Genomic DNA, 10228 nt, shown 5'->3' with positions numbered 1-10228 from the left:
GAGGGAGAAGCAGGCTGCCGCTGAGCAGGGAGCTCGAGGCGGGGCTCCATCCCAGGACCCCCGGGATCATGACCTGAGCCGAAGGCACACGCTTAACCGACTGAGCCACCCAGGCGCCCCAGGCCCTCCCAGTTTTCACCCCCACCCCCAATCCCCGGTAGTGGACCGGGTTGCCCCTCCCCACAGGACGCTAATGCCCTGATGCTCTCTGCCACGGGGCGACAGACACCTCAGACGTTGGAGTCCTCAGCTGAGCCTCTGGTCTCCCCCAAACGCAAGCCTTCCAATCTCTGTCAATGGCAACTACTTTTTCTGCCCACAGACCTCAAGGTCCACCTTGATCTTTCTCTTTCCCCAACCTCCACATCTTCTCTGCCCCCCAAATTCCATGTCTATAACTCTAAGGTATTTCGAGAATTCAACCCCTTCACCACTCCCTTCTCTGCGTAACAGTCACCTCCTTCCTGCTCCCATGCCTCTGCCCTCCTCACCATCTGTTCCTCATTGGGAGCTAGTGGGAGCCCAGGAGGTCGCGCGCCGGATCACGTCTCTTCTCTGCTCCAAGTCTCCCACGCCTGCCTCAGTAACAGCCAGAATCTTCAGGAGTTCCAGAACAGGGGCTGCTGGCCCAGTAACTTTGCTGCTGGTTTGCACATGGTTAGGAGCTTGCATCAGAGTCCTGCCGCCTTCCTTGAGCAGTGTGTTCCCTGAATCTGCTTTTGAACAGTGGGTAGAGATTGGGGCAGTCAGTCACACCAGTGCTAAGAAAACTGACCCACGTCTGTGTGCATCCTGAATTTGCAGAGTGAGTGTCTGATGGAGACAGACTTTGCAGTTGGTTCTTTGTGTCTTCCCCACTAGGCCAGCTCCACCAGACAGGGGTCTTCATCTGTCTCATCCGTTGCTGATTCATCCCTACCTAGAACAGGGCCTGGCACACAGTAGGCATTCAATAAATATTCGGTTAGTGAATGAAAAAGGACCACCCCAGTGTGTCCACAGGAGAGAGTGGGCCCTCCCCAAGAAACTGAAGACCACAGAAGGGGTTTGTGACACATCTAGCAGACACTTAACCTCTTTGTCTTCAGGCTGTTAGAGGTTTTGCCTTTATAATATCTGTAGCCTCGAGCAATATGGGGTGTGGTTTGTGTGTGTGTGTGTGTGTGTGTGTTTGGGATTGACGTGCTTGATATGTGAACTTATGCAGTCTGCTTCTCTCACCAGTATTTGGTTTCTACATGTACTGTTTTCACTGTTGTACAGTAGTCTACCTTGTGAAGGTGTCATGAATTTTTCCTCCTTCCCCCCACTGTTGCCATTGATGCACAGCTAGGAAGTTTGCAGTTTTTCAATGTTCCCAACAGTGCTTTAGTGGGCATCTTGAACATGTGTTCTTGCAAAAAGGGTAAGGATTTCTCGAGCCTGGGGTTTTCTTTTACTTTCTTTCTCTTTTTTTGACCCAGGCATTATAAGAAACACACTTACATTCATAACCCATATGCATATGTAACTGGAGCAAAAGTTTGGTGAAATAACACTAAGGGCAAGGTCCTCTTATGTTATTTTTGAATTTTTTTTATTTTATTTTAAAGATTTTTATTTATGTATTGAGAGAGAGAATGGTAGAGAGAGAGCATGAGAGGGAGGAAGGTCAGAGGGAGAAGCAGACTCCCTGCTGAGCAGGGAGCCCGATGCAGGACCCGATCCCGGGACTCCAGGATCATGACCTGAGCCGAAGGCAGTCGCTTAACCGACTGAGCCACCCAGGCACCCTAGTTTTGAATTTTTAATGTTGATCTACCACATGCTTTGCATTTTAAATTTTGATTTCAACCCAAAATTGATTTAAATTTTGATTTCAACCCAAAATTGTTCTTCAAAGGGCTGTACCATTTTTTCTGCTAATAAAGACATGTTAATGATAATTAACTACCCATAATATTATGGGTAGTTATTTATCTGGGAAAAACATAGAAAAGGACCCAAAATTGTATATACAGTTTGACTTCAACTATACCAAAATGATTCTCTAGGAAGAGAACAGGATATATATATATTTTTTCCTTTCTTTTATTTATTTGTTTGACAGAGAGAGAGTGAGAGAGGGAACACAAGCAGGGGGAGTGGGAGAGGGAGAAGCAGGCTCCCCGCTGAGCAGGGAGCCTGATGCGGGGCTCCATCCCAGGACCCTGGGATCATGACCTGAGCCGAAGGCAGATGCTTAATGATTGAGCCACCCAGGTGCCCATTTTTTGTTCTTTTAAATGAATGACTCTAGCTTGGACTGCTGGGGTGAAGGGGGTGCAAAGTGGTGGGATTCTGGATGAATTTGAAAGTCAGAGCTGTCAGATTAGATGTGACTTTTGAGAAAAGACACAGAATGGGGGATAAGGCCCAGGTTTCTGGCCCACTCCACTGGGAAAATGAAGTGGTGAGAAAAGAATGGCTGCCAAGGACAGTTAATATCATAGTTGGCTGCCTCTTACTTAAAGTGATGATCCAGTGTTTAAGAATCAACATAGCAACAAAATAAAACAAAACATGGCAGAAAGCAGCAGTTGTCAAGAACCCTGTTTTCTTCGGAAGAGAGGACCTTTTGTTTTTCATAATTAAGAGAATAACTAAGTCAGTCCGAAGCATAAAGAGGTGTTTGGTGAGGTGCAGCATCTCTGTGCTCTGGGCTGATTACACAGAAAGGAAAAAGAAATACGGAGGATGAATGAAAGATGAAAGCATCCGGAGGAACCCTGGATGGAATATGAGTAATCATCAGAGATAGGCGAGATTTCAGATGTCTGTCCTTCCATGATGCCTTTTACTAAAAATGATCCTTGGGAAACAAGGTATTAAAAGCATTACTCTGGGCATGAGAGGAAGGTGAGTGTGGTTATAAATGGGCAACATTTTGGCATTGGAACTGCTCCAGAACCTATCACCGTGATAAAATTGTGTAAAACTTGATACACACACAAGCAAATGAGTACAACTAAAATTGGGGAAATGTGAGTATGATCAGTGGATCATATGAAAGTTTTTATTTTGGTGTGATATTTTCTATAGTTTTGAGAAATACTACTCTTGGGGGAAACTTGATAAAGTGTACAAGGTGCCATTCCCTAATCTTTCTTACAAATGCATGAGAATCTACAGTCATGTTCAACAAAAATTTCAGTTAAAAAAATACAACACAGCACCCCGTCTGGAGTTCCTTCTCCAGAGCCTGAAATACATCATAACCAACTACTGGGTATCTTTGGCCTGAGGTGAAGACTGGTGCATAAGGAAGAACCCCAGAGACCAGAGTAAGCTTGAGTTCTTGGATGTGTGACCTGGATGTGATGTGAAGAGAGGACATGGGTTTATGGGCAGACATGGAGAGATTGTGAATCGTCTGACAAGAGCCATGAATGTGAGGAGGTCATGAGGGTCTGGAGCAGAGGTGGCTCTCTGTTGTCCTGCATGTAGATCTGGTGTAGCTAGGAGTCCTGAGAATTGAGAGAAAAGGGGTAGTTATCTAGAGTGAGATGTTCCCCAGAAGCTGTGAATCCTTTCACCTGTTTGAGAGCTCTATAACAGCTGTGGTCATGGGAAACCTGCACGTGCATTGCAGGGCTCTCTCTAGTACTGTTGCAAGGTGGTGGAGCCAGGGTCTAACTAGAATCATGACCTGCACTCTCACACACCTTACACCTTCAGTGAAGCCTGTAGTGGCTGAGGTCTGTGTGTGGATCCAGGGGGTTGGGAGCTGCATGATCAGTCATTAAGAACTGAGCTGTAAATGGGATTGTTGGGTGTCAGTGGGTGGAACAAAGGGCAAGTGCATATGGCAGCTGGTGAGATCATAATAAATGTCCATAGAGTTCTTGACCTATGATAGGGAGGGCCAGGATGCTGCTTACTCATGCCTTGGGAGAGGGAGGAGGGGAGGTTTCTCCTTAAAAATCCACCCCACCTTGACTCCTCTTCTGGTAAGACAGCCCTCTTTGGGAGATATTTTTCATTCTCTGCTAAAACTAAAAATCTCTAGAATTATTTTTATTCTATATAAATGGCTCCACCCTTTATCATCATCATGAGCTCTTCCCACCCTGCAGGTCTATACTTGAACAAAATCCATGTATGCCTGGCTTATTTTGGGGTGTGTGTATGATTTTTGAAAAATTTCCATGGAGGGCACCTGGGTGGCTCAGTCGTTAAGCGTCTGCCTTCAGCTCAGGTCATGATCCCGGGGTCCTGGGATTGAGCCCCGCATCGGGCTCCCTGCTCAGCGGGAAGTCTGCCTCTCCCTCTCCCACTCCCCCTGCTTGTGTTCCCTCTCTTGCTGTGTCTGTCTCTGTCAAGTAAATAAATAAATAAAATCTTAAAAAAAAATTTCCATGGAAATATACAGGCTGAAAAATATAAATGTACAGCTTAAAATTTTCACTAAGTAAACATACTTTGGGTCTTTTTTTTTTAAAGATTTTATTTATTTATTTGAAACAGACACAGCGAGAGAGGGAACACAAGCAGGGGGAGTAGGAGAGGGAGAGCAGGCTTCCTGCTGAGCAGGGAGCCCGATGCAGGGCTCGATCCCAGGACCCCAGGATCACGACCCAAGCCATAGGCAGACGCCTAAGGACTGAGCCACCCAGGCGCCCCTGGGTCTGTCTTTCATTTAACATTATGCTTGAGGTATTTACCCATATTATTTTGTGTACTTGTAGTTCATTTACTTTTGTTGATGTGTAGTATTTCATCATGTGAATAAGCCACAATTTATTCATCTCCACCTGTTTTTTTGACATTTGGGTAGTGTCCAGTCTTGGGCTATTATGAACCATGTTACTGTGAATCTATGAACACATTTCTCTTGGTTATACACCTATGAGTGAAATTGCTGTCATAGGGTGGACAGAGGGTCACTTTTAGTAGATTTGCATCTGGCCAATTTTAATATTTACATGCCACCACTTTAACTCCTTTTTTTCCCCCTCTAAGGATCCAAATATTTTCTCCCTTTCTCCCTGCAGTCTGGGAAACAAAGGTCAAAATGGAAACATCAAGTCAGGATGTTGTTGGGGTGGAACCATCTAATTTCATGAAAATGCAAAGATTCATGAGGGATGATTCCTGTTTATATATGTTAGGAAAAATCTGAGAATGTGAGGAATGGGTAGAAATGCTTTATATCAAATCCTGAAAAGCATTTGAGGCAAACAGCATCCACACAAAAGAACAGGAAGGTCTGGTGAAAGGCTGTGGTGGTTGTGAATATGGAGAAAGCATGAGTCTATGCTCAGTCTTTGCTCCATCTCAAAAAGGTCCTGCAACAAAAGCTTTCTGTGAACGTGACTCAGATGTTAAGCATTCCTGTTACATATGTAATTGTTGGAAAAGCTGTGAAGGTCACACACTTGATGAAAAGGACTATAGGGGCGCCTGGGTGGCTCAGTCATTAAGCGTCTGTCTTCAGCTCAGGTCATGATCCCAGGATCCTGGGATCGAGCCCCGCATCGGGCTCCCTGCTCGGCAGGAAGCCTGCTGCTCCCTCTCCCACTCTCCCTGCTTGTGTTCCCTCTCTCGCTGTGTCTCTCTCTGTCAAATAAATAACCAAAATCTTAAAAAAAAGGGGGGGGGAGGGAGGGAGGGAGGGACTGTAAAACAGCCATCAGCCAAGCTGGTCAGGTTGTCCACCTTGGTGGAAATCTAACAAGAGATGAGCCCTCCGGATGTACCAAAAGTGATTTTACAACCATTCTGCACCTCTTAGTGAACAGGATGTAATTAACAGAGAAAGGCAGCCATGCAAAGGGGTGCGATGTGAGGAGGTGTTTGATCAGGGTGCGTGCTCTCATGAGCAGAGGAGAAAGAGATTTGAAATGAATGCTATGAATGCAACAAATTTGGACAATCCTTCAGACAAAAATCTCACTTCCTTGGGCACCAGAGGACTCCTACTGGAGAGAGACTTTATCCCTGTAATGACAATGACCGTGGAAAATCCTTCTCTAAGGACTACATCCTGATTGTGCGTCGAAGAATCCATACAGAGAGAATCCTTATAAATGCAGTAATTGTGGGAAAGCCTTCAGTGCCAGCTCTTGGCTTTATCAAGTATAAGAGGACCCACACAGGAGAGAAGCCTCACGAGTGCAACCAGTGTGGGAAGTCTTTCAACCACCACTCTTCCCTTGTTTTGCATCACAGAATCCATACTGGAGAAGAAACATATAGATGTAGAGTGAGAAAAATCCTTCCCCGATGTTTCCCACCTTATTGTCTATCTGAGAATTCACATAGGAGAGAAGTCCTATGTATGTACAGAGTGTGGAAAGGCCTTTATTTAATATCTCATGCTTTATTAAACAGAGAAGTCAAACCAGAGAGAGATCCTATGGATGTGGAAAATCCTTCAACTGCAATGGTCACCTCATTGTGCATTAAAAAAAAAATCACTCTGGGGCACCTGGCTGGCTCAGTTGTGAGAGCATGCAACTCTTGATCTTGGGTTGTAAGTTTGAGCCCCATGTTGGGTGTAGAGATTACTTAAAATCTTAAATCATTCTGGAGAGAAACACTATGAGTGTAAAGAGTGTGGGAAAACTTGCATTGAGAGCTCTTAGCCTCATTTGGTACCAGAGAATTCATTTTAGTGAGAAACCCTATGGCTGTAACCAGTGTCAAGAACTTCAGGAATATCACTGGTCTCATTCGGAATGAGAGGACTCATACTGGTGAGAAACCTTATGAGAATAATCAGTGTGGCAAAGCCTCTGGGACAGCTGATGTCTGTCCAAGCACTAGAAGATACATTCTCAGGAGACCTTGTACCAGTGGGTTTCAAGTGTGGGAAAAGTTTCCAGAATAGCTCTGCTTTTTTTTTTTTTTTTAATTTTATTTATTTATTTGGTAGAGAGAGACAGCGAGAGAGGGAACACAAGCAGAGGGAGTGGCAGAGGGAGAAGCAGGCTTCCTGCAGAGCAGGGAGCCCGATGCGGGGCTCGATCCCAGGACCCTGGGATCATGACCTGAGCCGAAGTCAGACGCTTAACAACTGAGCCACCCGGGTGCCCCTAGCTCTGCTTTTATTAGACTCCAGAGGTAGCATACTAGAGAGACACCTATGGGGATTCAGTGAATGTGACAGTGGCTCTGTCAGACTCTCTTTGCTTAGTGTCAGAGACTTCATATTGAAGAGTTCTTTGAAAATAATGGATTTTATCCTTTGCTCCTTGTAACAGAAAGTTTTTAGAGATTGTGTCTGTATAAGAAATTGGGAGAATTTTTTATTTTTAATTAACATATAATGTATTATTTGTTTCAGGGGTATAGGCCTGTGATTCATCAGTCTTACACAACACCCAGCACTCACCACAACACATACCCTCCCCAGTGTCCATCACCCAGCCACCCCATCCTCCCCCCTCCCTTCCAGCAACCCTCAGTTGTTTCCTAAGATTAAGAGTCTCTTATGGTTTGTCTCCCTCTCAGCTTTCATCTTGTTTCATTTTTTCCTCTCTTCCAAACTGGGAGAATTCTTTTGCTATGTTTCCTTTTAAGTTGGAATTCTTGCCTTTCCTTGTATCAGAAGATTGGGCTAATGTAACAAGTTTGAGGTTTTGGTAAGAACTCTTGCAAAAAACTCTTGAGTAAAAAGAATGAGTTTTTGGACTAGCCAATATACAGTGATGATATTGAAAAGTACTTTAAATTGATGCTAACCTTTATGTTATCAGCTCATACCTGAGACAGACAGCAAACATACTTTAGGTGGGAAAGCTTCCAGTTGGAGATCTGATCTTCCAGAGTAGCACTGTCTGATAGAAATACAATGTGAACCACATATATACGTTCACTTTTTTTTAGTGGCTACATTTTTGTAAAGATTTTTATTTATTGAGAGAGAGCATGAGTGGGAGGAGGGGCAGAGGGAGAGGGAGAAGCATACTCCCCACTGAGCAGGGAGCCCGATTCAGGACTTGATCCCAGGACCCCAGGACCATGACCTGAGCCGAAGGCAGATGCCCAACTGGTTGACTGAGCCACCCAGGCGCCCCCCATTGGCCACATTTTTATTTTATTTTATTTTTTTTAAGATTTTATTCATCCACTTGACATTTTTAAAAAGTAAAAATTACAGGTGAAATTAATGTCAATAGCATATTATTCTACCCACCTATATCTCAAATACTATCATTTAAACATATGGTGCTGCTACATTTTAGATTCTCTATAACTGCACATCTGGTGATTACTTCATTTGGGCAGCACAACTAGTGTGTCAGAGAATGAGTTCTGGAGAAACCCCCCCTTATAGGACATTTGTCCCATTACAAATCCACAATCAAGTTTTTTTTTTTTAAGATTTTATTTATTTATTTGACAGAGAGAAAGAGACAGTGAGAGAGGGAACATAAGCGGGGGTGGAGGGGGTGGGAGAGGGAGAGGCAGGCTTCCCGCGGAGCAGTTGAGCCCGATGCGGGGCTTGATCCCAGGACCCTGGGATCATGACCTGAGCCGAAGGCCGACGCTTAACGACTGAGCCACCCGGGCACCCCTCACAATCCAAGTTTTTAACACAACTGTAGAAAAAGTATGTGCCTGGAAGTTAGTCCTGACACCGAATCTGAAAGAGTCACTATATTTAATTTATTTTAATATACATGTTCTTTTCACATTTTGACATCTCAGATATCAGGGTAATCGATGGCATGCTATATTTTAATTGGCAGCCTTTTTTTTCTTAGTAGCATATAAGATGTTCGTCTTACCATTAATTGGTTCTCTGATTTGATAACAGTAATATCAGAAAGAAGAAGAACTGACTAGTGACATTTATCCATTTGAAGAAAGACTAGAACTTTTTTCAAGGAAATGGCTGTTACTGCAATAACATATTTGTGGGAGCAAAAGACAGCAACAAGGTCCCCCTTCCACACTACTGGATATTAAATGTCATCTGAATTCTTTCTTGTAGCCTGTAGGAGCTGTAATTCTATTTTATTGTAAGATTGAAAATTCCTATAATGTGGAGGGAACCAATATGCAAAAGTATGCATAGGCTCTTAATAGCTGGTTAAATGGAGAAATTTCTGCCTTCATAGGGCTTCCATTCTAGCTTACATATTGAAATACCCTTAATGTGCAGTATTGTGTGTATGCATGTGTGCACTTTGGGCATTTTATTTATAAAAGAAAACACTGCCTGACAGTAAATAGGTATTCATTTAAGTAGTAAATCCTTGGCTGCTCAGAAGGCCTGTACACGAAACCCAGTTATTAAAGAAAAATTGCATGAAATTGCATGAAACCATTGCACCAGGCCCATGTGAGTATTAGTGTCATGGGTAAGAGTGCATCTTTTTAGCAGGAGGGGGAGACTGAAGGGGGGAAATCGGAGGGCGAGGCGAACCATGAGAGACAATGGACTCTGAGAAACAAACTGAGGGTTCTAGAGGGGAGAGGGGGTGGGGGGATGGGTTAGCCCAGTAGTTGGTGTTAAGGAGGGCACGTTCTGCACGGAGCACTAGGTGTTATGCACAATGAATCATGGAACACTACATCAGAAACTAATGATGTAATGTATGGTGATTAACATAACAATAAAAAATTTAAAGGGAAAAAAAGAGTGCATCTTTTGACTTCAGTCAGACTTGGGTTTCTCATGGGTTTACATCTCAATAGCTGTGTGATCTTAGGTGAATTATTGAACTTCTCTGTTCCTTCCTTGTTTTTAAAATGTGGACAAGCCCTACCTCATTAGGATTAAGAGAAGTGAGGTGTGGAGAGTGCCTGTGTTCAGTGTGTAATTACTGGTGTAATTACAGCAGTAATGGTGTTCAGCGTGTCTCAGTTGCTCCCGGCCCTGTTGTTGCTATTAGCACTGCTGCTCTTGTTGTTGATGATGTTTTGTTGTTGTTGTTGCTTTTGCTGTTGTTGCTGTGAATGGTGATGACATTGATGTTACTCTCCTCTGACTCAGGAGACTGAAAGACAAGGGACACCAGCAGGCTCCAAAACTACTCTATCACAAGTAGTTCACAGATGGCATTGCTTCCTCACGCTAGTGTAAATGATTGGCTGAAGGCCTCCTAAAGCGGGCAGAGTTGAAGAAGCCGGCTGGGGGAGCGCAGGAGGACAAGAGGGTTAGAATCTCCAGGATGTCGGTGATGGTAGCTGGGGTGTGTATGAATACCTGACCCAAGTGGAGGCGGGCTCTAGGCACCAAGAAGACGAGGTCTTGGTA

This window comes from Eumetopias jubatus, unplaced genomic scaffold, assembly GCF_037043125.1.
Source record: "Eumetopias jubatus isolate StellerSeaLion01/CBP00866 unplaced genomic scaffold, mEumJub1_p1.0 scaffold_10, whole genome shotgun sequence".
NCBI lineage: Eukaryota > Metazoa > Chordata > Mammalia > Carnivora > Otariidae > Eumetopias > Eumetopias jubatus.
Note: the sequence above shows the minus strand (reverse complement) of the source record.